The sequence below is a fragment of the Mirounga angustirostris genome, unplaced genomic scaffold (assembly GCF_029215605.1).
Source record: "Mirounga angustirostris isolate CCGP_5_RB_7025 unplaced genomic scaffold, mMirAng1.0.hap1 SCAF_5, whole genome shotgun sequence".
Classification (NCBI taxonomy): domain Eukaryota; kingdom Metazoa; phylum Chordata; class Mammalia; order Carnivora; family Phocidae; genus Mirounga; species Mirounga angustirostris.
The window spans coordinates 55,244,724-55,269,912 of record NW_026991713.1 but is presented as its reverse complement, the minus strand read 5'-3'; the positions used below and the strand labels follow the sequence as shown (position 1 = coordinate 55,269,912).

The window sequence follows — 25,189 nt, the reverse complement described above, 5'->3', positions numbered from 1 at the left end:
TCTAGACAGTGGAGAAAAAAATAAAAAAATAAAGGCAGAAGAAACCAAACCAATGGTTGTGGAATTACCATTATCCCTAGCAGTATTCATTGACAAATACTAATTCCTACTTTGAAGAATTAAATAATTTGAGAAACTAAAAATGGAAGGAATTATTTACAACTGACTTTCCTTCATTTCTTTCCTGTTTTTAAGTTCTTCTTGTACTATTTTCTGTACTCCTTGTCCCACGGTGTAAATTTTATTTTTCTCTTACAGTGTTTTGGTTGGTGAGCCTAATCTCCAACACTGCATGCTTTCGCTACAAAAAAAGACCTCAAAGGAAAAACAGCCCAACACTTTCCTGCCACACTCACAATGAGAATCTTCAAATCTCCCTGCATTGTGCAGGCTCCTCTCCCATGCATGCTTTCCCTCTCATGTAGATTGCACAACTCCCAGCGGGTATCTAAGCAGAGCTCCTGCACACCTGGCTTAGGTTCGCCGCCAAAGTGCTTCGGTAAAACGTGTCATGACCGATCCCGAACAACAGTTCTTCCTATCCGATTCTTGACTTTCTTCCTTGGCCCAAACTAAACTCTGTGTGCCCCGAGCCCCAGAGAGTGTCTTCAGCGGTGACAGTCGCTGGGAGCATGCTCAGTCGGCCCTGAGTCACAGGGCGGGGTTCGCCCCCTCCCGCGGCCCGCCGGCTCGCGGAAAGCCCAGAGCGCTCGCCCCCGCCCTCCTCCTCCACTCCCCCCACCCAGCGGCGCGCGCTCCCAGGCACCCACTAGGGCGCTCAGCAGCCGCGCCTCCCCACCACCTTCTGTCCCCTCCTCCCCCGGCAGCGGCGGGCGAGGACAAGTCTAGGGACATAAATAAATAAATAATTCCATTCACCCGGTGACAGCGAGGCGAACCGGCTGCGGCGGAGCCGGCAGCGCCCACTCCGTGCCAGACACCGGGTAAAGTAAGTACACCCCGGGAGGAAGGGGGGAGGCGGCGGCGCCGGCCGAGAGGAAGGCGAGCGTGCCTTTGCCAAACCAGCTGCCAGCGGAGCCGCACGCGTGTGTAAAAATAATGGCTAGCCGGTGACAAACGCGCCGACGCAGAGCTGGCCAGCGAGCCCTTTCATAGACCAAACCCGCCCAAAGCGGCCGCAGCAGTAGAGCTCGCGTCCGTGAGACGCGCGGACAGCTGCGCGGGCGCTGAGGGGGCCGCAGCCGGCGCGGGCTCGGGCGCGCGCGCGCGCGTCGGGGAGGTGGGCGCGAGGGGGTCTCGGGCGGGGCGCGCCCGCGCGCCCGCGCGCCTTTGGCTGGGAGATGCCGCCGGTGTGGGCGATAGCGCGGAGACTCTGCCCACGCGGCGCTCCCCCTCTCCTTGGCCCACGAGTCTCTCGGGGCTGGTTCCCAACAGGCGTATCCCCGGTGCGCTTGTCGCCAGCATCCCGTCCCAGGCCCGCGAGCACCCTGGGGCGGCCTCGTTGCCGCAGCGATTGCGGACGAGCGATGGTGAAAGTGTGTGTAGGGAGGGTCTTTTCTTGTAGCAGACGATCGGGGCTCGGAGAGGCTGGGAGGAGGGGACAAAAGAGGAGGTGTCGTCTTCCTAATTTTTTGGTTCCCAGGTTGCATAGTGGGGCGGAGGCGGATGGAAAGATGTGTGCGGGAGAGGCCTGCGTTCGGGCAGAAGGGAGCTTGACTGGACGCGGGCCGAGGAGGGCCTGCGCCTCCCTGTATTGCGCCGGTTTTCTGGGCCGCTGCGCCACGCTGGGGTCTCCAGGCCTGGCCAGGTATTGCGGAAGGCTAGAGACGCGGCTCCGGTGCGAACTGCCTCCTCTCGGAGGGTGCTGCCAAGCTGCTGCCCTCTGCAGCCCCTTTTCTCCCTTACTTCCGCGAAAAGGATTGCAGACTGCCTTGGCAAGGGCGGTCATGACCAAGGCCACTTTCCTGGTAGGGCTGGCGAGGGGATTTTGTGGTTTACTACGGGGATATTAAAATACACACACACACTTTGTGGTTTACTCCAGGGATATTAAAATACACACACACATACACCACTTTGTGGTTTACTCAAGGGATATTAAAACACACACACACAGGAAATGATGAGCGGTTTCTCTGCAAGTGACTCTATCATCCCTTCCTGGAGTAGTAGTACTCAGTGGGTTGGGTTGGCTGAGGGCTGGCTGGTGTTTGTAGGAAAGCTAATATTTCATGTCCTCCTCCCTTTCCTGGTCCAAAAAAGAGACACAGTAAAGAATTAAAATAGTGAGCCATCATGAGGGTGAGGGGAAAAAGACTGGGCAGGAGGAAACAGTGGGCGCTAGATGCCCTTTCCTGGCACCGCGTGCTTTATGGCTAAACACAAGCTGAGAGCTCAAGAGGGCTGCAAACTTTTAAAAGTTGCATTAAGTCAGTGTGCTGTCATTGGAACCACAAGTACTAAGTGTGCATTTCTGGGGAGTGTGGCTAAGAAATCAAAGCTGGGTGGTGCCTACAGAGAGTAGATGAGGGTTGAACAAGGTGACCCTTATTTAGCCCTGGTGAAGCAATCTTAGCTCCACTTTCTGCTTCTGAACACATTGCACTTAAAGCAGTCTAAGCGAACGGGCAACTGAATGATTCAGTGAAAGGGAAAGATTACTACCTTAAGCAACTCAACGTGTTGTGTAACAACTCATAAAGTCAGAAACTTTTTTTGCAAAACTCTCATCAGCAGTTTGCAATTACATACTGCTTTCCGCCCCCAGGGAGTGTTTTAATAATGGTAAGTGATCTGAAAATTTAACTAACACCCGTTTCCCAGTGTCCAAGTTCTTGAATCCTCCTATAAATGCTCAGTTTATTTCCGGATATGTATTTACCCTTTCATAATAACCTGGCTTATATTCTCAGCCTTGAGCCCTCCTGAAGGAAGAAGGGCAGAGTGACCTATAGAAATATCCCTTATCCACAGTCATATTCCTGAATCATGAATCTGGAATAAAAGGAAGTCTCCTGCATTTACTTTTACTTCTATATTCATTCACTAAACGTTTTTGTTGTTGTTGTTATTTGGTTTTGGGGTTTTTTTTTTTTGAGACATTCACATGGAAAAAAGTAATTAACTTCAGAGTTAGACTTCAAGGTCAGTTTTGTACTTTCTTAAGGTTGAGTAATTATTTAACAATCTCCTCCTCAGTTTTTCTTATCTCTAAAATGTGGTTGGTGGTATCTACCTGAAGGGCTATTATGAGGAGTAATGTGTATGGAAAACACCTAAAACATAGACTAGCTATTTTTGAACCCCTGGAATCATTCCAGACACTGCACTGTGGTTACCAAGATGGATGAAGGTAGAATTCTGCTCTCAAAAAATTCACATCTGGTTATCCAGGTTAATCTTCCTCCTGTACTATTAGCGCTTTGTTGTTTTTGTTAGATATAAGTTTTTTAAGTTTTTAAAATTTTTTAAGTTTTTATTTAATTCCAGTTAGTTAACATTCATTGTAATATTAGTTTCAGGTGTACAACATAGTGATTTGACACTTCTATACAACACCTGGTGCTCATCACAATATCCTCTTAGCTTTCAATTTCCTTCTCAGTGTAAGAGACATATATCCTAAATAACTTGAAAGGGATTTAGCAGTTGTAAGAAATGTTTTTAAGAACTGCTAAAAGGCAGTTTGAGAAGGGCACCTCACCTCAGAAATGGGTGTATTCAGCCCCATCCTTTGCCTAATGAGTGACCCTGTATAGACAGGAAATGGAGGATTTTCTTCTTGCTATGAGAGAAAGACACTCTTTCCCTGGAAATTATCTTTTCCAGTAATCGATTTCCATTTTTTTTTGGAAGAGACTGAGCTGCAATTTATTTTACACTTTGGGCAGACTACAATCCACCTACTCTGAAAAGCCCGAGTATAGTACTGTAACAACATTTCTGTAATGGTTACTAAATTCTAGGCACTGTGCCACTACTCTCTATGTCTGTCAATATCTACATTTGCAGAAGAGGAATTTAGGCACCAAGAGTTGACATGCTCAGATTGCACAGCTAGAGGCCCAGGTCTCTGGGGCAAAGGAGGGAAGAGGGTAAAAGCAGGGCCTCTGTAGTCTCTTCTGTCTGGGTTTTGATCTTGGTTCTGCCATTTACAGGCTAGGACAAATTGCTAAACCTCTCGAAATCTTGGTTTCTTCATGTGTGAAAACGTCTCAAAAACTGTTTCTTCATTTCTTCATGTACAAAAAGAGGGTAATATTCAATTTCATATATTGGGAGTAAAGCTCAAATGAGATAATACCCGTGAAATGCTTAGCACCGTGCCAAGCACATGCATAATGGCAGCTAGTGGTACATATTAATTATGTGGCCTTGAGGCTGTTAGGTTGTTAAAGGATCTCTGGCTTATTTTTCTTAACAGATATTTGAGAACCCTTGTAAAAGCCATGTTTCCCATTAGATGGCCTAACGGTGTTGGATTGCATCATAAACCATTACATGGACCCTCATTGTCTGAGAGGTCATTTTGGTGTGTCACAGCCTTTCTCAAAACTGGATTAAAGTGATTAGGAAATGTGTTGAGAAACAACTGTACACCAAGTCTCAGTGAGAAACAGAACTTAAAAAATATTTTAAAGAGAAATCTTCGTTTTCTCAGTTGATCCCTTAAATGATGAACCTAGGGGCCTAGTCTGCCTACTTGGGAGATCCAATAGTTTACAATCATAATGTGAGAGAATAGCCTAATATGGACCATTGTCCAGAGGAAAAAAAAAACATTTACCCCATATAAATGGCCGTTAGTAAACAAGAAGGGGGTATGTGCATTTATGTCTAAACTGTAATAATCAAGAGCACTGGGAAAAAATTAACCACAAGTTAAACAAATTGAACTTGACTATAATAAAACTAGTCCAACTAGCACTGGATTAATTGGTGCTTGGGTACATCAGAGATGTTTTCAACATATTCATAAATATTAGTGTTAACAAGTGATGCCAATATTTTTGAAAACACTTTCCTGTCCTACTATGAAAACCTCTTGCAAATGTTTTCATTAATATTCATTTAAATCCCAAATGAGTGCATGAAAATCTTACAGGGCATTTGAGTGACAGTACGTAATGGTGGTATAAAGATGCTTTTGTTAAAAGTTTTGTGCAATTAGGATAGCCCTATAAAAATTGACATATGTGGTTCAATTATCTGAACTGGGAATTAATTTTTGGTAATATTTGGCATTAAAACAGCAATTTTTCAATTAAAAATACCTAGTACAAGTGGTGAACACAAGAGGAATATTTGTTTAGAAAAATAAAGATCTGCATAAAATGTTGGTATTTTTTAGAAAGTTTTTTATGTCAAACATTGGCTGTTTCCTCACCTAATAACATAATAAATGTATTCTTATTAATCATCTATACCCCTAAACAGATTCTGATTAGAGCTAATACACAGACAAATTATAATTTTTAAGAAGAAGCTGCCCTGCTAAGTAATTTACTTGAAGACCATTTCTTTTGGAACTAGATTAGATATGAATAAACAGCAAAGCTAAAAGGCATGAATTTACTTAACAGTTTCTAAGGGATGAACTGTATTAATGATATTTGCCTTACTTTAAGTCTGATTCTCCAAAATGTAGGAATCCAATGTTCTATCAGTTCTTCTCAACTATGCCAAAGGTGTATTAAGTGATGAACAGCATCATGTGACAGTGTTTCTCAACAGGTGTTTTGGCATTTTGGCAGGACACCTCTTCTTTGTGTGGGAATGCCTCTTTCACTGCAGGACATTTAGTGTCTATGACCCCTGTCCTCTATATGCTGATAGCTTCCCCTCGGCCATGATAATTACCCAAAATGCCCCTGATGTTTAAGTATATCTCTTGGAAGAATGGTACTAGATGCGGTTGAAAATTATTGGGCAATACGATCAAATTGAGAATGTTTAAGGAAATTATCCTTGAGATCAGAGTGTCTTCTGTTTTTTCTTCAAAAGATAATCTCATGTGAAAATACCTTGATTTGAGGGAATAAGTTCTTTCTTGTAAGATATATTAAGTATAATCATGTAATAATCATGTTATCCTAGGTTCCAAGCTTGCATTTGTTTTAACCTGTCATCAGCCTTTGGCAATATTGGCACCTGTTTCTTCTTAAACTTTTGGCTTCCAGGGACTCCTTGTTTTCCTCTTACTTCTCTGACTGCTTATTTGCAGCTCCTTCTTTCACCTCCTGCTCAGTTTTTCTTTTGTGTATATTCTGTTGAATGACAGAGCTCATCCATTTTCCTCGGTGGGAATAACTCCCACATCATTATCTTCAGCCTTGACCTTCACATAAGCTTCAGGCCGACCTTTCCAAGTGCCTGCTGGACAGCTCCCCTTCCCTGTGCCACTGACACCTTCAACAACATCCTCTGAACTCTGTTTTCCTTCTTTGCTTTGCTCTTATTGCTGTTATTGGTATTAGCATCCTAGTCTAGAAGATTTGAGACCTCCTCCTGGTCTTGCATCTCCAAGTCAGTTGCTGAGATCTGACAATTGTACAACCAAAATCTTTCAAACTTTGCTCTTTTCTGATGTTGCCTGACACAGAATTTGGGCACTTCTGACATACTACCTAGAATCATGTCAGTCTCTTAGTGGCTCTTCTCACCTCTAGCCTCTCACTATACCACTTAATTCTGTACCTGCCACCAGATAGTCTTACTGAAGTACACCTCCCTCTCTGATATGTTCCTAACACTTTGGTGACTCCCATCCCTAGGTCTAATGACTAGCATTTCAGTCCCTGTAATTGCAAAAAACTTTTCCAGGCTCATCTCTCACCATCATCATACTTGAGTCCAATTGAACTGTCCCCTCTGTCTCATTCATCTGGATTCTATTTCCTGCCACCATACCTTTGGCCATGTTGTCCTTTCATCTTAAAATGCTCCAACTTCCTGCTCTTTCCATTTCTAGCTTTAACCTCACCTTCATAACTGAACTTAAATACCATGTTCAAATTTCCTTTGAAGGTTCTAGATAAGTAGAAGAAACTTTTTAAAAATTTTAGTAAAGTTGCATTTGTAATCTGTCTTATTTGTTTTAAGCATTTTATTATTGTTGCATTTGTATAAGTCCTTAGTTTCTCTATGTAATACAAATCTCTGGAGGCCAGGTATAATTATCTGTATTAATATATCTTTTAACAATTTAGTGGAATACAGAGGTGCAAGGAATTTAGAGCACATCTGTTTCCTCCTGTTTCCTTCCATTTTTATGTACTGTTTCTTGAGCATCTTTAATAAACCACCATCTATTATTTATTTTAAGTATATACACCGAGGCAGTCTATTCTTTTTAAGGCATTTCCAATTGTGACAAAGTTCTTGCTTCTACCTGAGTCCTTACTCAGCTTTCTGAGGCCACACAAAATAAATCCCTTTTCATTTTTATTGACAGCCTCTACGTATTTGGTGACAGTTTACATGTCTTATATTTTCTCTATCAACTTAACATATTCAGGCTTTCTACCTATTGTTTTGTAACCTGGATAGGGCCACTGTGTTTTTGGAGGCATTCAGGTTTAGAAAAGTCTAGATAAGAAATTGGTGAGTAGTTACCTCAAATCAACCTTGGAAACCAGCTTAAGCTGCGCTTATGATTTTCAGAGGCATAAGCAAGAACTGACCCAGGCCAAGTTAGTCTTGCTAAATAAGCTAAATTAAGCTTTGTTTGTATGACTAAACTGGTTTTGTCTGTTCAGGAATTTTCAAAGCTGGTCTCTGATGTTTTTGATTTTAATAATACTATTTAAGCACCTCCTGTGTGTCTGATTTTTTATATATATTTCTAATTCTCATTATTACCATGTAAGATAGATTATATTCATTTACAGATAGAGAGACTAAAGACTCAGCAAGATAAGGATGCCCATTAGGGAACCCCAAGAGTCAGCATCTCAGTACATGTTTTAATGCAGCTAAGATGTTAATGGTAACTAAATCTTGCTCCCATATCTTAAATCATTTCAAATAAATAAATAATTAGCATTTCTATATAAAGTACTCTACATAGAGAGCTGAAACTATCTGTAAGATATCCTTCCTGACACCCTGAGGACTGTAATTTCAGAGACATTCTCAGTATGTGTACCAGTTATAGGTACAATCCAGAGTAGAATTATCAAAATAAATGGTAGACAGCAGCGATAGTCTGCAACAGAGGTTGACAAACTGTAGCCCTTGGGCCATATCTAGCCTGCTGCCTGTTTTTGTAAATGAAGTTTTCCTGGAATACAGCCACACCCATTTGTTTTTACATTCTCAGTGGCCAATTAATTTCCTGCTGCTGGATAGAGTTGAGTAGTTGTAACTAAGCTATAAAACCTAAAATATTTAATATCTATCACTTTAAGGAAAATATATTTTTTGATCCCTGCTCTAGGATTTTAGAAGAGGGAGACTTTACTAAGTGATGGAGGAATCAAAAAAAACTTTAATGAAAGAAGTAGAAATGTTTTAGAGCTGAGAAGATAGTCTTTTTTTTTTTTTAAGATTTTATTTATTTATTTGACAGAGAGAGTCACAGCGAGAGAGGGAACACAAGCAGGGGGAGTGGCAGAGGGAGAAGCAGGCTCCCCGCCCAGCAGGGAGCCCGATGCAGGGTTCGATCCCAGGACCCTGGGATCATGACCTGAGTCGAAGGCAGACGCTTAACGACTGAGCCACCCAGGCGCCTCGAGAAGATAGTCTTTAAGTGAAATGAGGAGATGGTAGGTTTAAGTGTCATAAAACTCAAAAGCAAACACATGGATAAATACAAAAATCTGCTAAATAAGGATCATAGCATTGTATATAATTCCTATAATATTATAACCATTTGTCTGTGAGTATACCTTTTGTAAGTATTCATCTAGAACAATAATTCTTAAACTTGATGAGACCTTTGAACCAATTGGTGGATTATTCATTCATTCATTCATTCATTCATTCATTCATTTATTTATTTATTTATTTATTTATTTATTAAGATTTTATCCATTTATTTGAGAGACAGAGCCAGAGTGGGGGGAAGAGTGGAGGGGGAGGAGTAGAACAGAGAGAAAGGGAGAGGGACAAGCAGACTCCTCACTGAGCAGGGAGCCCAACTGCAACCTTCTATCCTAGGACCCCTAGATCATGACCTGATCTGAAACCAAGAGTCAGATGCTTAACTGACTGAGCCACCCAGGTGCCCCCAATTGGTGAATTACTTAAAGATAAGATTTTTGTTTTACTTAATAATCTGTGATACTGAATATAGTCCATGTGGAAAAATCACTGATCCAGAATATTACTCACCTGATAAAATTGATTATTTCCTGTAGAGGACAGAGAAATTTTTTCTCACAAGTTATCTCAATATTCAAAAAGTACATGCATGCTAGACATGTGTTAGTTATTTTTACTAATCACTAGTTATAGTAAAAAAAATACTAGATATTGAGAACACAACTAAGTGCCTGCACTGTGTCAAGAGCATTTCATACCCTCTCATTAAAAACTTACAATAGCCCAGTGAGGTAGATGTGGTTGTTCCCATCTACAGAAGAGAATACTAAGGATCAGATAGAACAGGTAATTGGCTTAAGACTGTAATAGTAGTAAGTAGATCACCATTATTCAATATAATCAAGAAATTGACTTTTTTAAAAGGAAATTTTTGGAGCTGGGACATAGATAGGAATGGACTTCAATAAATTAAAAAAAGTGAATTTGCCAATTTGTTCCATCGTGTGACTGAATTCTGTTAAAAGCATTGTACCATATTTTTGTAAAAGCTGAGTCTGCTTTCACTACAAATGCATCTGCAAATTTTTATTGAAAATATTGATGTTTTATTGACCCAGAACTTTCTATATCCTCTTTATTTCTTTTGTTTCTGTTACTTTCTGTCTATAATCCTTTCTCTCTTTTCCTTCGTAATGTTTAGTTGGTTATAATGTCTTTTTTTTTTTCTCCTTTTTCTGTAGTAACCCTTCCTAATACTCATCTAAGTCCCACTTGCTTATTCCACGGTGTCTTCAGTGTAGCAATAAAGTGCTTCAATGTATTTTCCTAAAGCAATGGCCTCTTTGAAAGGAAAAACAAAGAATCAATGCAACTTAATACCAGGTTGTTGTTTTTTTTTTTTCCCTGAACTTAGAAAGCAGCAGATACTGCAGCAATATTTGCATATCACTAATGGATATGACAAAATAATAAGTAGATAGGAAAAGGTGAATGATTCAGAAGAAGCTGCAGGGAGTATATGAAAATGTAAATCCATCCCTCATGGGCCACATTAACATCTCTGTGGAGAGTAATCTGGCCACTTGTGCCATGGAAAGAACATTAATTACACACAGTAATGGCCTACTACAGGATTCACCGATACCAGTTCTAAATCTCACTAAAAATTGTTTCCTTTTTTATCATTAAGTTTCTAAGTAATAAATGCTGTTAATTTAAGAAAAAAGCTGCTTCAGTGAGGAGACATGTAAATTTTTATTGTTATTTTATTTTTATCAATAACATAGACTTATTACTCTATCTCAGTAATATACCTGGGCCCATTATCTACATTTGTTTTCAAATGTTCAATAAGAAGGGGGAAGAGACACTTCTGTAGACATATCACCAATTAAAAATAAAATATTATTTTTTAATTAAATTTTTAAAAGTTTTTTAAGATTTTTAAAAAGATTTTATTTATTTGACAGAGCAGGAGCACAAGCAGGGGGAGTAGGAGAGGAAGAAGCAGGCTCCCCACTGAGCAGGGAGCCTGATGTGGGGCTCAATCCCAGGACTCTGGGATCATGACCTGAGCTGAGGGCAGACACTTAATCAACTGAGCCACCCAGGCATCCCTTTTTAAAAAGATTTTTATTTATTTATTTGAGAGAGAGCGAGCAAGCGAGAGAGAGAGAGAGAGAGAGAGAGAGAGAGAACAAGCTGGGAATGTGGGGGAAGTGGCAGAGGGAGAGGGAGAAGCAGACTCCCCACCCAGTAGGGAGCCTGATGCCCAATGTGGGGTTAGATCCCAGAACCCTGGGATCATGCTCTGATCCAAAGGCAGATGCTTAACCGACTGAGCCACCTAGGTGCCCCCCCAAATAAAATCTTATTTTAAATGCTTAGAAACTTAATTATTGTTCGTTGGGATATTTCACTATTTATGATAAAAATTATTAGGCGTATTTGCTCTACAGCTTTCATTTAAGAGTGAATGCCCCATCCAAATTTTTTAGTCTACAAGCTATTTAAATTATTTCACATTTGATCAGGCCTTGGATTTTACTAGCTTTTCAGATATTGAGTTGTGGTCTATAAAATCTAAATTTAAAAATGTAATTTTTTAATTATTCTCTTGTGTCCAAAGGATTTCCAAAAAGATTTACTCACTCAGATTTTTGGAATTAGAAAAGGGGAAGGAGAAGGCAAATAGCATACTTGGTGCTGGTTGTGTGCCAGAGAGAAGGTGTGGGAGCTTTACATGCATTACCTCACATAATCCTGAAAGTTATTATCTGACAACTTCAACAGCCCTGTAATGTGTACATCATTCTCACTAATTTAGGATGGAAATGAAGTAGGCGGGTTGGATAACAAAGCTCTGTCTTCCAAAATCCATATTTGTCCTATTCCATATAGTCTTCCCAGGTAGAGTAGAATCTTCCTTCCCTCACACATTTTCTAGTAAAGGAAAATATAGGAAAGATAAAAGAGAAATATTTAGGATTTTGTCCTTTTAAATTGTGCTAATTAAAAAAATATTTCTAAATATCAAAATCACACATGGAAGTCTTTCTAAAAAAAAAAAAACAAAAGATAAAATTAAAAGGATAAGAAAAATGTTGATAAAATTTTATTTTGCCTCTCTTCCACATTGTCTTAGTATGTTTAGGCTGCTATAACAAATACCACAGACTAGGTAGCTTATAAACAATAGAAATTTGGGGCGCCTGGGTGGCTCAGTCGGTTAAGCGACTGCCTTCGGCTCAGGTCATGATCCTGAAGTCCTGGGATCGAGTCCCGCATCGGACTCCCTGCTCGGCAGGGAGTCTGCTTCTCCCTCTGACCCTCCCCCCTCTCATGTGCTCTCTCTCTCAAATAAATAAATAAAATCTTAAAAAAAAAAAAACAATAGAAATTTATTTCTCACAGTTCTGGAAGCTTCAAGTCTGAGATCGGGGTGCCAATGTGGTCGGGTGGGGGCCTTCCTCCTCCAGGTCGCAGACTTCTAGTGGGAGGGATGGTGGGAGGGATGCGGGAGCTCTTTGGAGTCTCCTTTACAAGAGCACTGATCCCATTCATGAGGGCTCCACCCTCATGACTAAGCCCTTCACAAAGGCCCCATATTCTAATATCATCACATTGAGCAGTAGGATGTCAACATCTGCATTTGAGGGGCCACAAACATTCAGACCATAGTACACATCCTTCTTCCAAAAAATGTCAACTCTGTGAACTGTGTATGTTGTGACTGAGGTTAGCATCAAGAGATGAGATAGACATGGATAACACTATTACATTAGGACTATGTTTAAATAACTGAGATTTGAATATTGTTTTATTTTTGTTCTGAGTACTTGATTATGTTTTATTAAATAGGTACATTGATTCTCCAATTATACGTTAATGGGAAACTATTCACATCTAAAAAAACAAAATCTTGCTAATAATTGGCTCATTAAAATCCTGGAACTTCATCATGATTTGAATTCAATGTAAGAGTCCATCTTAAACCCATTTCAAAGGGATTTAGGAAGACCTTCATTATATGCAATTCACCTCTTAACCATAGCATCAAAGTTCGCATACATTCAGCTACAGTACCTAGAAGATGATGCTATAATGAATAACAGTATAAATAATTAAAAATGTGTTTCTTTCATAGTAAAACAATTTCAAAATACATGATTGAGACACTACATGTTTCAAAATTTTTTTTTTTTAAGATTTTATTTATTTATTTACTTGAGAGAGAGAGACAGAGAGAGAAACAGCATGAGAGCGGAGAGGGTCAGAGGGAGAAGCAGGCTCCCCGCTGAGCCGGGAGCCCGATGTGGGACTTGATCCCAGGACTCCGGGATCATGACCTGAGCTGAAGGCAGTCGCCTAACCAACTGAGCCACCCAGGCGCCCCGAGATACTACATGTTTCAAAATGTGAAGCAGTTGAGTTGAACACTGTCTTTTTTATCAGAGTTTTATTATGTCTAATGCTCTTTCAGTGTGAGTGGGACTTTTCTTTATAGATGACAAAGGATATAATTTGTGCATTGTATCCCTCCTGACTCCAAAATGATACCCAATTAAGGAGGTATGGGAACATTATCAGGTATTATTAACACTTGCTAAATAGGGGAGTGTTGATGGGTAAACTAGGGAATGCTCCATTGTTATTTGAACATTTTTATGGACAGATTAAGAGCATAGACCATTTATTTTCAGACAATCTATAGTATTTAATATGCAGTTTACCAAAACCGAGAGTTTAAAGACAATAATTCAAACAAAGAGAAGTTATGCAAATCAGGTATTTCTGTATGCCTAGGGCTTCTTCCACAAAAGTGGGTTCAGGCTGACCTATTAAGGAGTATTAATTGTGAATTACAAATATGATATCCCCGTATAGTCTGTTGGGGTGAGAAAAGTTTCTACGTGGACTATTTTGGCTCCTGAAAAGGACCATCTTTTGTAATTAAATTATTAATGATTTCAAAAGAAGTTGTTCTGATGTGCTCTCCATGTTACTAAAACGCATCAAAATAATATATGATGGGGGCGCCTGGGTGGCTCAGTCAGTTGAGCGACTGCCTTCGGCTCAGGTCATGATCCTGGAGTCCCGGGATCGAGTCCTTCATCGGGCTCCCTGCTCGGCAGGGAGTCTGCTTCTCCCTCTGACCCTCCTCCCTCTCGTGCTCTCTGTCTCTCATTCTCTCTCTCACAAATAAATACATAAAATCTTAAGAAAAAAAAAATAATATATGATGATCAAAGTGCCATGATTCTTTAACTTTATTTCATTAAGGAATCAAACTTTGTTTTAAAAAGTAGATATTCTTTGCCTGTACAGCCATCTCCTTCCTACATTCCTGGGAAGTCTCCAATTCTTAGAAATCTGAAAATGGAAACACACATAACCACATCATTTCTCAATTTTTCAGTTTAATTTCAGTTTTAGATATGCCAGTGATCACTAAGAAGAATGTCCTTTGCTTGACACTGACTTTTACTTTTTTTCCCCTTTATAATCTTTTATATGAGGAATTTCCTGATAGGTTTGAAAACAGGTATGTGGAGAGAAGTGTGTGTACCAGGACTGGTAAACATTCAGATGCTGAATTTGCTGTCTCTTTGAAACCACCACACTTGTGTAGTCACACAATTGCTCCCGTAATAATACCAGCAAAGTTACCATTCTTATCTTTGGTGGCTCTTCCTGTTCCTGGAGTGTCATAGATGGCGTTGCCATCACCCCAGAAATCTGCCTTTGGCCTGTTGCTGACAGTGTCCTAAGCAACATAAAGATACTTGTATAGCCGACACTTGGATTTTCTGGATTTCACCTTGCTCATAAGATGTGGGTTTATCCTGTGAATTTACAGTGCCAGAGTCTAAAAAGATGAACCTGTTGGAGCTTGCTTATTGCCTCATCTTGGACCCTGGCCTGCATCCTGCTCCATGACTTGACTCTGTTGGATCTTGGCACTGACTTTGGCCAGGACCTAGGGACTGTTCCCTGAAATGCCCTTCAGTTTTACTGGAAGGGGAAACTACAAATAATAGTCATGGGAACCTAACAGTTGCCAAAAGTGAGACTGAGAAAGAAAAGCCTAATGGACAAGCAACAGCATGATGCCTAGAGAAACTGGCTTTTACCTTTACTACCCTGTGCTTGCAACCTTTTAAGTATAAATACAAAGGGAGGGGATTTTATTGTATAGTATCCTACCTGTCATATAATGAAAGAGTTGGAGGTGCTTACTAAAGTATTCTCTGAAGGTGGGAAGTGTCCTGAAAGTACCTAAATAATATCATTTTATGGGAATTCGCTCTTTTGCTTCTGACCAAAGTATTTTATCATTTAGTTTGAACAAAACTAAAAAATTAGATAATAACAACAAAAATCATTTGTCGTGCAATTGAGATATTCTGGGTACCACTAAAAGTGTCTAAATCTGTGCTGAAAATCTCTATAAGTAAGCTCATAGTTTTTCTTGAATTTAAATTTTGATGGCTGCTTTAGTTTTTAATGAAAAAAATATTGAGTTAGTTATTTTTCACAAATACAAAAAAGAAACATTCTGAATTGATTTTTAAGTTACCTTATTTTTGTGTGTGTGCGTGTGTAAAAATAACTCCATCATCTTCTTAAGACTCTGCTTGATTCTATTTCTTAGTTATTCAATTATCTCAAGTCAACTATTTGTAAGGGTAAAAAAATAAAGAATGTTCAGTAGAATGAGCAAGGGGAACTGAGTCACTTTTATTCTGGAAAGAAAGTATCATCCATGGATATAAAGGAATTTCAGCATCTTCAGAATAAGCCCACTGTATGAGGAGAACTTAGATACATGTTATTTATTTACACCATTCCCCTGACATTATTATTTAAAGGGCAACTAAAACTCATCTCTACTATTACACTTAATAGTATATTTTCTAGCATCATTACCTGGTTAAAAGTCATATTCTGTCTGAGAATTTACTTAACATGAGTGAGATTTCGTAGAGTTTAATATGGCATATGTTTTGGCGCAAATCCATTCTTTGGAGAGGTGGCTGGCTAACTTTATAAATAATTAATCTAGATTTTTTCTAATGCATAATATTTTGCGTTAATATGTAGTGTGAGGAGAAAATCACTTCTATTTTTTAAGCATTATTGTTAGGCCCATTTCACCATGAAGTATGTAATAAAAAAATTTAATCTGCTTATATTGTTGCTCTATTCTGCAAGTCTTTAGTCATGTGAATGTATTACTTAAATTAGTGTACCTTCATAAGATTTATAAAGGCAAAATGGTTTCTTATTAAAACATATGCACCCTTCTCGTCCATCACTATTAGTATACTCATAAACTTCTAGTTGGCTTTGGACAGGCACTGGCCTCTAATTATAGTCTATTCAGACGATGCTCAAAATTTTCAAACTTACTTGATTGCAGATGCCATTTTTGAACAGAATTTCATAGCACTGTAATTTAATGGAGCACCATTTAGGAAACGGTGCCTTGAGGCAAGACCTTTGTGTTTAAGACAAAATAGAATTTTGAAAGAATTATTTATAAAGCCCTGCGTGTGCCTGAAGAGTAACTGAATTCTGAATTTCATTGTCACAGTTCTAAACATGTGACATATTCCTAGGTGTCTTACAAAGCATAGCAAATCAGGTAGCCGTTGTCCCTGTTTTCATAAGAAAATGAAAAACATCAAGGTCTTATGGGTTCCTAAAATTTTAATATTGATATGATAAACAACAATAAAAAGCAAAGGGATAAATGGAATTATTAAGGTGGGGAATTAGTTATTGAGACCTGGGGTCTTCCTAATATACTCAAAATAATTTAAGTCTAACTCATGAACTAAATGAACAATTCCCATGTGAGAATACTGTGGTTATCTTGTTTATTATTTATCCAGTCACTCTGCCTTTCCAAATCTTGGGCTTTTAATCATTAGAAAAAGCATTTATTTTACTGACATCTCATTCTCATTGTTTCTCTGGATTGCCACATCATACATAGAGGCATTCTAAAATTTTGAACTCCTTTGCTGGTGAAAGCTTTTAGTTACTGAAATACAGCTTTACTTTATGATGGTTGGCTGTCCAAATTTTGTGTAATCCTGAGGGTTTTTTGTTTTGTTTTGTTTTGCCTTATAGGAGGCAAAGACATGTAGTGTGTATTGCAGGAATACTAAGAAAGGAAACTGAAACCATCCCTTGTTATCTGTAACCCAAATTATCTTTTCTTCTATAGTGTAGTATTATAGCTTATAGCCCTATCACTGAAATGCTTATCAATGCTATTTATATGCTTATCTGCTGAATAGACTTTACATATTTCCTTAAACACACAACTCAGCATCCCTAAATTACTCTTCTCACCACATTCTAAAGCTTTATTCCGTATACCTCACACTCAAACGTTTATTAAACCACATGTCTAACCAACATAAATTGTTATATTGTTATAGATTTTAAAATATGGATGTTTAGTATTTTTTGCTAGTTATCTTTGCATATAATATCATTCCATTCTTTCTAGTGTGATCGAGACCAATGAACCTAAAAATATTGTTGCACTACATAATGGGGCTAAAAGGTGTGTGAAAATCACCTGCATTTAAGAAGCACAAGAGCAAGTGTCCTGACTTTTGACTAATGTTTGCCAGGCTACTAAAACAGCACATTGGACTTTTCCTTCCATACTTCCTACACCCTTTGAGGTAATGAAAATTAAGATTATGCAAAGCCAATCCTTTTAAAGTAGAATGACCCCTTCCAAGTCCAAAATGCATGACAATTAGCAGTCTTCATTGTTCAACACATGCTCTTATGGTGTGTGATTTTCCCTTCTTAGTAATGGGTCTGGTCATAACATACACAAAGATATTAAGGTCAAGAAATTCTGAAGAGAAATGGTTGTTACTTTTGGTCACTGGTACCACCATCCCCTTCTTCCTTCCTACAACTCACTTTTTTCTTGATTTTGTGAGAATCACCTATCTATACTGAATTTTTGGTGCAATAAATGGCATCTTTGATAGTAGCAATTATGTTTTACTTGGAAACTGGCTACACTTTCTATGTAGAATTTTATGCTGATAAAATTTTGTGATTTTTCTACTCCTGTACTTTCCCATTACAATACCTGAACACTTCCACGGATCCATTTTATTTCTCAATCACACTAAAAATTCTGTTTGTTAGATGTATCTAAAGTGAGCATTTAAACTTTTTGGGTGAGCTCTCACTTTAACATAAAGATTTTACCAAATATTTTCTTTTGAAATGGACATTTAGCCTTTACCAAATCTGATTTACAAGGTATATACCCTTTAAAGGAAAATTTAAGTTCAAGATTTGCATTGAAGTCTTTATTTGAATTTAGTATCATGGATTTTACACAATGTCTGTATAAATTGAATCATGCCCTCAAAGAAACTTAGAAGTTGTTTAGCCCAATATTTCACCCAGTGTATTAATATTATCTACTGAATCCACGAAATGTGATTACCCAACTTCATTAAAAGATTTGCAGGCATAGAGTGAACTCACCATCTTACAAGAAGCTCATAGGTTTCTTAGCCAGCTTCATTTTATTAAGTTTAGCCTGAGAGAAAAAGTTCCTATGAATTGTGTTCTTTACCTTTCCCTTAATCTAGAAATTGGCAAAATTCATATCAGAAAGGCAGCCAGAGAGAAGAATGGCACATATGCCCCAAACAAGCAATTATAATAATATTATCACAATGATTTTACTTAATGCCTACTGTCTCAGGCACTATCCTAAATATGTCATGTGTTATCTTGTTTAGTTCATACACAGAAGATAAGTACCATTATTACTTTCTTTTTCCAGGAAAGAACAGAAGTACTGAGACATTAAGTGACTCACCAAAGTTCACAAAGTTAGTAAATAATAGAGATAATGTTTGGGTATAGACACGCCAGATTCTGCATTTTAATACTTAGAGCATATTCTGAAATCTGAACTAACTGTTCAGGGTCCTAGAAAGAGAGGGCAGGCACCTGCCTAACAACACGAGAGTTCTGCAGTTGAGTTCTGTGTCTTTTTGGTTTTTTTTTTTCTCCTCTTCTCCTTAAACTATGCTGAGTGGGTTGGTTTCTTGCAGCCATGGATCCCTGCCTTTGAAAAAGGTTGTAGATGCAAAGCAAAACATACCACCTTGGAAAATATCTACTGCTTCATGTTAAAACCTTTTCCTCTGAAAACGTCCAAGTTATTACTGAATTTATAATCAAGTATGTTTATGAAAAATTGCACATAGAGATATCACACTATGTTCTGCATTAGAATTAATATTAAGGAGGCAGGCATCAACCAAGTGGTCTTACCTATGGGCTTAGAAAGCAGTTTTTGCCATGCGGTGCTCAAGAAGTTATAACATTTCTTGGCATTTTCATTATCTTGGGAAGTCAATGACTAAGGCTCTTGTCATCAGTGCCTGTTCTTGGTTTTGCAAAAAGAATGCTGTCTATACTTACACCTCTGTAACAAAAGGATATTAGGGTTGCGTGTCTCCTTTGGAAGCAACAGAACATAGGAAATTGGCAAGAGAAAAGGAATAAGAGTCTTGTGTAACAGAGGAGGGATAGGAGGCATGCATTTGTGAGAAAGAGAAATCAAGCATACCTCAAAAGAGAACCATATAGGACTATTAATCAGAAATATAAAATTATGCACAAAAATTCACCCCGCCCCAAATCTTACGGCTTTTGTCTGCTTTCCTTAGTGTGCAAAGTTGGCTCACTGATTGTACTTACAGGCCAGCTCAAACATGATCTGCTTTGACAGGCCAATCTGAATAGCGGCAGAATATATAATTAAACAGCCTCTGCTTAGGATCGTAGGAAATAGTGAGGCTAAGCTGGAATTGGGTGCCCCATTACTGACAGTTGGAGGGCTTAGCTTTTAGCAGTGTTTCTCAACAGCAAGTCTGATTCAAGAATTGGTGTACCGGGGCGCCTGGGTGGCTCAGTAGGTTGGGCGACTTCCTTCGGCTCGGGTCATGATCCTGGAGTCCCGGGATCGAGTCCCGCATCGGGCTCCCTGCTCGGCGGGGAGTCTGCTTCTCCCTCTGACCCTTCTTCCTCTCATGCTCTCTGTCTCTCATTCTCTCTCTCTCAAATAAATAAATAAAATCTTCAAAAAAAAAAAAAAAGAATTGGTGTACCATGGTTGACCATTGTTCTCTCAAGTCTAAGCTCTCTCTCTTGCTCTTTTCTTCTTCTTCTTCTTCTTCTTTTTTTTTTAATAATGCGTGTTACATGCCCACATTTATGAGCCTGGCTTTCCCAGCCTCATTTTCTTCTGCTATTAGTGTTACTTTATGCCTGTCTCCACATACTGATTATTGGTTGTAGAATTCTCTGACTCCCCAGTCCTCTATGAGAACTGGGGCACAGCCCTGTGTTTTATAGTCTCCTTCCCTGGGGAGAGGAGTCCTTGAACCTCAGCCCAGGAGCTAAAGTCCTGCTACCCTAAAGTGGATCATGTTTGTGGTAACTTCTAGCTGGCCTAGACTCAGGCTATCTCCCATCGTGCACTCTCTATCTATTGGGTCGGGATCCTGATTCATGGTATGGACTCTTCCTAATTATTACTAGTGATTGTCGTATGTCCTCTATTGATCACTCTGACTTGAATGTCCCATTCTCTTTCTGCAACTGTCTAACATATTCACCTTGTACCAGAATTGCCAAACTACTAATTGCTTTCCTCTCGTTCTTAGATTACAAAGCCCTTCAGAGGTGAAATCATGTCTTAGTCTCCTGGGATCCACACAACGTGTTCCCATTGTCTATTTCTTTCTGACAAATTAGAAAGTCTACTTGTGGAATCATTGGCTCATACTCACACCGCCCTGTCTGACTGGGATCAAATTACCATGCTTATATTTGGCACTTCATAATACTAATTAATAAATTATTTTGAAGTTGTTTAATATTGTTATTTCTTTAATAGTATGCCAGAATAGAAGGTCAAAAATCCTCTAATGCCTCTCTTAGAATTTGGTAAAAACTAAGACTTAGTGCAAACTATGCCACTTGGATATGTGGATAAGTGTAGTTTTATTTCAAGTTTTAAGGTATGTAAACATCAACTTTTAAAATTCACTTTATTAAAATATAAAAAAAATTTCCATATAGAAGCTAGGAAATTGTGATTTGTTTTTTATCCTGTATGTTTGTTTGTTTGTTTGTTTGGCAGGGGAGGTGGTCGTAAGGAAGTGGATGGTACATTGAATACTTATTCATATTAATTCAGGATTGGAAATTTGCTTTGCTTTGAGGAAACTATGCATTTCAATTATATTTTCAGTATTTCCTCATATGTTTATAACTTAATCAATTTTTTCCATTCCATCCACCAATCACACACACCTTTGTGTTCTCTGATTCTTCTGATTGAAGTAAATATGAAATTAATGTCATAGTCACCACCAAATTTTACACCCAGAGTGAGAAGGTGGTATAAATATGCTTTGTGCCTCCCAAGGACTTTTGTGTGCTCAAAATAAGGTAAAGTTAAATTGTTAAGGGAGCTAGAAAACTATCTTTTAATGAAGGATAAGCTAACATTAGAAGTATCTACTTAACTACACGTTCAAACATTATTATCGGCCTACTTATATGTTGCTGGGCTGCTGTCTAAACCAGTATAATCTTCCTTCCAGGCCAGAAAATAGGTTTTTGTTCCCCTCCTTACTCATGTTGATTTAAAATGAAACATGCAAATTTGTCAAACATTTTAGTCTGCATATATGATAAAATAAGTCAGACTGTAATTATCATTTTCTGTTATCAAATAAAGTACCTGATAAGTCTTTTATCCATTTTTTCTGTATGAGTGTTTATCTTTTTATTGCTTAGATAGGTTTTTTTATATCTCAAATATTCTGTACATACATATTACAAACACCTTCCTTCAGACAAAGGCATTCTTCTTCATCTTTTGTAGAGTGTCTTTTGATACATTCTGAATTTTAACAGCTGAATTTATCGGTTATTTCCATTTTTTTTTGGTTTAATTTGTTCATATCTTGCTTAATACATCCTTCTGAACCCCAAGGCCATAAAGATCCTATCCTAAATGTCTCTCAGCACTGTCCAATAGACTTTTCTACACTGATGGAAATATTTTATATCTGGCACTGTCCAATATGCTAGTCACTAGTCACATGTGGCTTTTGAGCACCTGAGATGTGAAGAGTGCAACTGAGGAGCCAAATTCTTAAATTTCATTGTAAGCAATTTACATTTAAATGTAAATAGACTCATGTGGCTGTTGGATTGGATAGCACAGCCCCAGATTTGTCTTATCTTAAAGATTTTATTTATTTATTTGAGAGAGAAAGAATGAGAGAGAGCACATGAGAGGGGGGAGGGTCAGAGGGAGAAGCAGACTCCCTGCCGAGCAGGGAGCCCGATGCAGGACTCGATCCAGGGACTCGATCCAGGGACTCGATCCAGGGACTCGATCCAGGGACTCGATCCAGGGACTCCAGGATCATGACCTGAGCCGAAGGCAGTCACTTAACCAACTGAGCCACCCAGGCGCCCCAGATTTGTCTTATCTTAAATGGTGATTCATTTACTGTTCATTTTTCTGCATGGTGTGAGGGGAAAATCTCATGTCATATTTTCCTGTGTGGATGACCAGTGCTTTTCCCTACTCCTTTTTTAAATTTATTTATTTACTTATTTTTTTAAAGATTTAATTTATTCATTTGACAGAGAGAGAGGCAGCAAGAGAGGGAACACAAGCAGGGGGAGTGGGCGAGGGAGAAGCGCGCTCCCCGCTGAGCAGGGACCCTGATGCGGGGCTCGATCCCAGGACCCCGGGATCATGACCTGAGCGAAGGCAGACGCTTAACCATCTGAGCCACCCAGGCACCCAATAGATTTTTTTTTTTAATATTTTATTTATTTATTTGACAGAGAGAACACAAGCAGGGGGAGTGGGAGAGGGAGAAGCAGGCTTCCCGCTGAGCAGGGAGCCCGATGCGGGGCTCCATCCCAGGACCCTGGGATCATGACCCGAGCCGAAGGCAGACGCTCAACGACTGAGCCCCCCAGGCGCCCCTTATTTATTTATTTTTAAAAGATTTTATTTATTTGAGAGAGAGAGTGAACCAGAGAGCACATGCGGGGTTGGGGGGAGGCAGAGGGAGAAGGAAAAGCAGGCTTCCCGCCGAGCAGGGAGCCCGATGCGGGGCTCGATCCCTGGACCCCGGGATCATGACCCGAGCCGAACGTAGACGCCCCTGCCTACTCCTGGATAATGCCAGGTTTGGGATACAAAACTTCTGTGTGTGTGAGGGTGAGTGTATATTTATTCCTGGCTTTCTATTCTGTTTCTTGGTGGATTCATCTACCTGGCGCCGGCACCTCTCAGGCACCACAGCTGTGAAATAAACCTTGATATTTAGTAAAGCACATCCCTCTCAATTTGTTCTGGTTTAAAACTGACTTTGCCAGTTCTGCCCTTTGGTCTTTCAACACATTTGAGCTCAGGTTTCTAGTAAAAAAAAAAATCGGATTTTTCATTGCATTTGAATCAGTACATCAGTTTGGCAGTTTTATGGTATTGAGGCCTTCAGTTCATGAGTATGGTTTAGCTCTCTTTTCACTTAGGGCTTCCTTCATGTCTTGCATTTTTACGAACTCTATCTGAAAAGAATTTGCCATATTTTGTCATATTTTTAAGAAAGAACTATATAATGAAGATATATGCTCTCTTTTAAAATCACATATTTTATATTTTGTGCATATATATAACTAATTTGTTCTTACATATTTTATCTGTCAAACTGACCAAACTGTCTAATTAACTGTAGTGTTTTATTTGTAGATTTTGCATCCTGTGCAGATAGATATATCTGTAGTCTGTGTATAAAAGGAATTTTGTTTCTGACCCGTTACACAATTTCTTTTTTTTTTTTTTTAAAGATTTTATTTATTTATTTGAGAGAGAGAGAATGAGAGACAGAGAGCATGAGAGAGAGGAGGGTCAGAGGGAGAAGCAGACTCCCCGCCGAGCAGGGAGCCCGATGCGGGACTCGATCCCGGGACTCCAGGATCATGACCTGAGCCGAAGGCAATCACTCAACCAACTGAGCCACCCAGGCGCCCTACACAATTTCTTTTTCTTGTGCCTTACTGTTTTGCCTCCGACTCAATAAAACATTGTATAGATCTGATAGTAGCAAGCATTCTTGTCTTGTTCCTAATCTCTTACAGTGATAACTGTAAATATGATGTTACAGATTTTTGTTTCATTTTTTGTTGTTTTTATAGATTTTATTCATGAGACTAAGGAATTTTTCTTCTATTTTTAGGTTGTAGGATTTTCAGATGAATTTATGATTTTTCCTGGGTTCTATTAATGTAGTGAATTATGGTAATTGTTTTTTAAATATTTATGTGTGTATATATGTATGAATATATGTTTTCGCTCTCAAGTTTGTGACCTGCTCTCGTTATTCATATGTATTTTAAATTATTTGTTAACAATACAGTGAAAAACCAATGAACCCACTAACCAACTCAAGAATTAGAATATTAATAGAAATTGAAACTTAGCTGTGTTCCTCTCCCTTGCCTCCTTCTTTGCTCCTCATTCTGCCCCCCTCCCGACTCTCCTCAGAGTTAAACACTATTAGAAATTTTATATTTATTATTCATTTGCCTTCTTTTGGTTTGGTTTGGTTTTTTTTTTTTTTTTAATTTATTTGCAAGAGAGAGAATGAGAGACAGAGAGCATGAGAGGGAGGAGGGTCAGAGGGAGAAGCAGACTCCCCGCTGAGCAGGGAGCCCGATATGGGACTCGATCCTGGGACTCCAGGATCATGACCTGAGCCGAAGGCAGTCGCTTAACCAACTGAGCCACCCAGGCGCCCCTGGTTTGGTTTTAATAGTAAGTAATATAGGGGCAAAAGTTTTTAATTGTTCAGTCCTTATACAATCCTTCATGGCCTCTTACTCTTTAATCACATTTTACTCCTTTCCTTTTTAAAGCATACTTAATTTATATTTTCTGTTTAATAATTTTGTTGTCTAATGTCTTTATGGACCTGATTCTCCATCTGTAGTTTCTCCTGGTTCTTGCTTAATAACGCATTATAAATAAGCATTGCTTGGATCTTCGTCATGTGGGAATTATTTGAAGTTTGAACTAAGCTGGGTTCCCGGTTGAGAGAATTTATGTTTCCTTTTGCCAGGACCTAGGGCATTACCCAACACTGTAAACTGTTTTTAGATATTTGAACTACCTCGATAATATGAAATGGGCTGCAGAGCCATGTGAGAGATGACTATTGGTCATGAATCATCGGGTGATTTTGATTTTGTTCCCCTTCACTGGTGCCAGGTTTAGAGGCAGACTGGTTTTTTTGCAGTTGCCAGCTTTGTGTTGGGTGTGTGTGTGTGTGTGCATATGTGTGCATATGTGTGTATATGT

At 39.1% G+C, this 25,189-nt stretch overlaps 1 protein-coding gene across 5 annotated transcripts in view; it reads left to right on the top strand.

Moving 5' to 3' along the window:
- Positions 1-753: 753 nt before the first annotated feature.
- SLC16A7 (solute carrier family 16 member 7) overlaps positions 754-25,189 on the top strand; it is a 174,482-nt gene continuing 150,046 nt past the window's right edge. For 3 of the 5 annotated variants that reach the window (XM_045873071.3, XM_054506956.2, XM_054506955.2), the window contains exon 1: positions 754-949. The gene's annotated coding sequence lies outside the window, so the exon portion shown is untranslated. Of the gene's footprint in view, positions 950-22,943; positions 23,051-25,189 lie in introns of those variants that run through there. The other 2 variants (XM_054506959.2, XM_054506958.2) reach the window with 2 other exon arrangements.